This window comes from Alligator sinensis, unplaced genomic scaffold (assembly GCF_000455745.1).
Source record: "Alligator sinensis unplaced genomic scaffold, ASM45574v1 scaffold866_2, whole genome shotgun sequence".
Lineage (NCBI taxonomy): Eukaryota > Metazoa > Chordata > Crocodylia > Alligatoridae > Alligator > Alligator sinensis.
Window position 1 is genome coordinate 3,068,121 of NW_005841900.1, and position 5,409 is coordinate 3,073,529.

General features: G+C 42.2%; 1 pseudogene; it reads right to left on the reverse strand.

Moving 5' to 3' along the window:
- Nucleotides 1-4,596: 4,596 nt before the first annotated feature.
- On the reverse strand, nt 4,597-4,718 carry LOC112549366 (annotated as a pseudogene).
- Nucleotides 4,719-5,409: the final 691 nt, after the last annotated feature.

Consider the following 5,409-nt stretch of genomic DNA (forward strand, 5'->3'; position numbering starts at 1 on the left):
AGGGCATTTAATAGCTTCCCGTAGTTCAGACACTGCCATCTGGATTCTAGCAGATGAAGAGCATTGTCAAACCAAGAGGAAAAATGAATATCATACTAATAGTCTGCCATCCCTCTTGATCTGGCTTCCAGTTGTGAGCAATGTGTTGGCTGGCAGAAATCTTTATACATCTTCCTAAGGGCTGATGTCATGCAACTGGTTTCTTTATACTCAGTTTCACCAATAATTCTGTAACTATTCTCCTCGGTTGTTAAGGTAAGATTTTATGAACTCAGCTTCTACTGAAACAAAGGAAGTTATTTTTTGTGTTCATGATAAACCTTATCCATTCTGTAGTTTTATGAAACATTGAGGGAATTATAGCTCCTATATGGCTGCACATATACCTGCATCACTGAAGTGTGTTACAGCAAGTCTTTTTCTCCTTTTGTGTATCATGGACACAACTCAGAGATTTAGGATGATTGTGATGTGCTCAGATGGCAGTACTCCTGGCTCTCTCCTAATTAGAATAAGCTCCTATAAAATTACTCCCAGACTTCTTGTGATATTTCTGCAATGGTTGTAATTTGCTTTGCAAGGTTTATGGATCATTTTGGTAGTTTGGGCAACAAGGATAGCATTTCTCCCAGTCTTTAGGGAATCTTTAGTAGCATCTAAGACTAGGGAAGGTAATCACTTTGTCACTGTTAGGGAAAATCAACAGAAGCAGAATCTTAATGCAAATAACTATTCTTTATTTAATTTATTTATCATTTTAAAAAAGAATTTAAAAATGTGCATGTAAATCTCAAAATGCATTTGCACCAAACTTAACAGACAATAATTGCAAAATCTGTTTTCCTCTGTTTCACATTCCCTCCTGTTTGTAACCATCCCTTGCTATAACTTAGATAGTGAGATCCTCAGGGAAAGGCTATCACTTGTCATTTGTCTATAAAGCACTCAGTATCTGTAATACACTGTAGAAACTGTAAAGATATTAAACATTACATCTCTAAGTGTTCGCGGCAGAGCCCTGATGCAAAATTCCTGACTACTAACATTTTACATTTAGTAACCCTGAAACAAATTCTGAGATAAGTCACATAGCTGAATCTTCCCACATAGCTGAATGCTTTTCCCTCTTGTCATTAAGAATGCATGCTGCTATTTAGATGCTGAAGCATTTTTAACCTTTCTACCTTTTTTATCCAGAAAGAGTCTGACCTCTCCCATGCACCAGTCAACTTCAGTTTCTCCTTCAGAATATTTCTTACTTATTTTCTTTTATCTGCCAGTGCTGATCTGACCCAATTTCATATGAAAACCCTTATTTGTTTGTTTTAGCTGTTTAGTTTATGGGCTGATTCTATTGCTAGTCCTAAGTTTAGGCATTGATTCAATAGATACTTAAGCACTTGTTTATTTTTAAGCCGATTGACTTCAGTGGACCTACTCATGTGCTTAAAATTAGGGGAGTGTGTGTGTATATATATATCTCTCTCTCTATATATATATATATTCATGTTTCCCTCGCTTTATGCAGTTGTGTATGTGTGAATTCGTTCTAATGCGATGACGCTTTTTATACCCAAAATTCGTTATATGCGAGGTAAATTCATTCTTATGCGATCAGTGTGGTAGATGCCCACAGTCAGCTGCTTTATGCGGTGCATTGTGGGAGTGATGCACATTAAAATATAGTCTCCTGTGTAGATCCATGCTCATTACTCATTGTCTGGCACATGTGTTTCTGCAGTTGCCATCCCCATTATAATAGTGCCCAGTGCTTGGGTGTACTGTGCTGCTGGTGAGTACCAAAATCATCTTGTAAAAATTGGTAGAAATGGGTCTGGGGGTCAGTACAGTCAAGGTCTTGGAACATATCCCTATTAGTTACATTGTTAAGTAGGTTCCCTTTATGCAAATTCAAGTTATGCGCCATTTTCCAAGAACACATGTACAGCATATAGCAAGGGAAACCTGTATGTATTATATGTATAGTCTCTATATATAAAGGGCTTAGTATGTCTGGCTGTGTCTGTCTGTCTGTCCGAAATGCTCTTGAAGCACTCCGATTGGTTGTCTTGGCAGTCAATCACAAGGCTTACTGAAGCAACCAATCAGAGTCCTCCGCACAGATGGATACACACGGTGGAGTGCCACTATGATGGCAGGGGGTGGATAGGACAGAATGGGGGGGACGAAGCCAGTAGTGTGGGCTTGGCCCCCCTGAAGTCCTGCTCCTTGGAACCAGTGGTGGTGTGGGGTGGTGGCAGCTGGCGGCACGAGGCTGGCCTCACCCCCCCATCCCTTGCCCCATCTAGCCCTGCCGTCATCTAGCAAATTCCCCATCAAGAACGATGGTGGTAACGGAGCACCACCATGATGGCAGGGATGGAATGCAGGGACAAGGCCAGAGCTGCACTGCCCCTACCCCGTGCTGCCACTGCCTCCAAGGAGCAGGGCTGGGGGTGGGTGAAGCCATGACTTGGAGGTGGCAGCGGCACGGGGTGCTGGCAGAGGGGGATGGAGGAGACAGTGAGGTAAGCATCCCTCCCCACTCCTGGGATGCAGTGGCAGTGAGGAGTGGTGGGTGGTGGTGCTCCATCCCCGCCCATCCCCCCACCATCATTCTTGATGGGCAATTCGCTGGTATGCATATAAAAATATATAAGGGCCTACCCAACTCAAGGAGGTAGCCAGCTGATTTCCCAGGGAGATTGCGGGGCCAGCTGTCATTTTCACAGGCTGATTACAGTGCCCCCCCCATGCCTCTGATTTGCTAAGGGGCCATTGTGGCTCCACCCCTTACCACTGACTTGTTGCAAGGGCTGTCTGTCATGTGGCCCTGCCTCTCATCACCAATTAGAGAGGGGCAGGGCCGCATGACAGGTATCACTCTCCGCCAATCAATGGTGAGGGGTGGGAATGGCAGTCATTTTGGGCTCCCCTTCATGCCAGGAGCCCCCATCTCCTCTTCCCCATGGTGGACTGCATGGCTGGGCCACAACACCATGAGGATTGCTGGCTTCCTCTGGAGAACCAGCTTTTTATTTTAAGTAAGTTTTTTTTCCCACAGATTTCACAGACATTGCCCAATTTTGCAATTTCCATGAAATTGTGATTTTAGTAGGTCTGTCTATATATAGCCATTAGCCATAGGTATCATACTGAATCAGGTTGTCATGACCCAATGATTTTGTGTGTGCTTCGGCACTGCAGAATTATTTCCCGCCACATGAAGCTTTCTTTGCACGGTGCAATTCTCAGCTGCAGAGAGAAAACCCCGGTGCAAAGGAGTTCCCGCCACCCGTATGTAAATTTGTTCCCCATTATTGGCTGTTTCTAAATTATTCCCACGTGGCGGCTAGCAATTGGCTTGCTAGCCGTATAAGAGACTTAAGCAGTTTCTGCCCAAGTCGGAGATCCCCGAGAATCTCAGGAGGATCCTGAGATCCCCGATTCTGAGAATTCCGGGAGAAATCCGAGAGAATTCCGGCAAGGAGTCCACGATTACCTCATGGACTTCTACGTAAATCTCGGACCGAATGGTGGTTTGATCACCCATCAAGAGTCTCTCCCCGTCGCCGCACGATCCCTTGACGTACCCTACCCTGCGCGCTCGTCGAGAGTCACCTTTCATTTCGGTCGTTCCATGGAGCCTAGCAAACTCCGTGAGTGTGTATCCAGAGCTCTGTTCATGTTTGTTTTGTGGAGCCTAGCAAACTCCACATATGTCTTTTTGTAACTGCAACTCAAGAAAGTTTTTCCTGCCTGCACCACGACCACCTACGGTGTAAGTAAAACAATCTTTAATCAACCTCTACGCGTCAGTGCCTAATTCTAGTTCGCCACAGCCCAACGGCCCCGACACAGGTCAGCATATTAACTATGGGTAGTTACACTGACCCCAGTTGCTTGTTATGGTCCACTGACTATAGTAGGAGTCCTGATGTTACCTGGCAGTATGAGAGACTGGATCAAACACCAGGCTACATTTTCTACCTTTGGTTCCTGATTCTGCCATGGGTCTATGACATGGCCTTGAGACCTCACTGTCTCAGTTTACACATCTGTAAAATGGAGTTGATTGTTACCTCTTTTGCAAAGCAACTGATGGGAAGTATGTGCATATAGACACATGCAAATTGTATATAATGTAATCAGTAATAACACATTTGAATCATCTCCTGGTGTACAGAGCAGGAGAAAATCTGAGAATTTTTACATCAGAGACTAGAATGTTAGAATGAGTCCTGTTCTTTTTGACAGGCATCTGTTTTCTATTATTGATAGCACATGATTTTTCTCACTAAGGGAGTTGTATGTAACAAATATTACAATTATAATTAGAAATAAGTTTTAAATTCTGCAATTACAACAGGAGGCACTTAGAATGCAGTTATCAAATAAATAACAGTGAAAGTAAGCATACAACTGTCTGCTTTAAAAACATGTACAGCCATAAGAATCTAGATCAAATATTGAAGTGCATATCAACTTATTTAGCATGATGTTTACACCTTACAGCCAGTGTCATAACTGTGGCTTAGTGGGTTCAACTGAAAATTCCCATTGTTTTTATGATGAGATTCACCATTGAAAGAACAGAGTTCAGAAAGATATAGACATTTTAAATATACCCTTTGCTATTATGAGATAGCTGTTCCTCTCCATGGAAATCTTTAGTAAAAGGCAAAAGATTTATGCAACTTGAAGAGAAACCAGAGCACAGTTTATAGCTTAATTAGAACTATAATTTTATTATAAAATTTACAATAGCTCATTGTGTGACATAAACATTGACAATCTGGAGAATCATTTCATCTTGGCAAACATACATAAAAAAATCCTGCCCTGTCATTTATGACCTTCATACTCAATATTGAAAATGTGCTGAGTGACTGACCAGAATATCAACATCCCACCTGGCAACGTATGGAAGACAGGAAAAAAATCTCTTTAACCTATCTCTGTGTCTGTTTAAAGTGCTCTTTAAACACTTCTGATTCAGATGGATAACATCTGCCTAGAAATGTTTGATATGTCAGGGTCGATAATGCTACAAGTGAGAAATGTATGTTAATGATGATAAAATGCTGATCACAGACTTAGTTAAACCAGACAGCAAAAAAATTCCACAGGAAAAATTAAAACACTTACTACAAAATTTACAGCTGCATGTGAAGCCAGGCTGAACAAAGACCTCAGATAGTAAAAATGTATAATATGTATATCACGTCAAATAAGCAAACAGTCACTAAAGGGAGCAAGTATTGTGCTCGGTTTCATAGAGAAATAAGATTCCGATAGCAGTAGAGACAAGAAAAGAGAACTCACAGTGCTGTGACAAGTGTAGCTGCTGGATGAAGCCCCCACGTTTTGTACTGTGATGTTTCTTTCTCTTGGAACTTGACTGAGCTC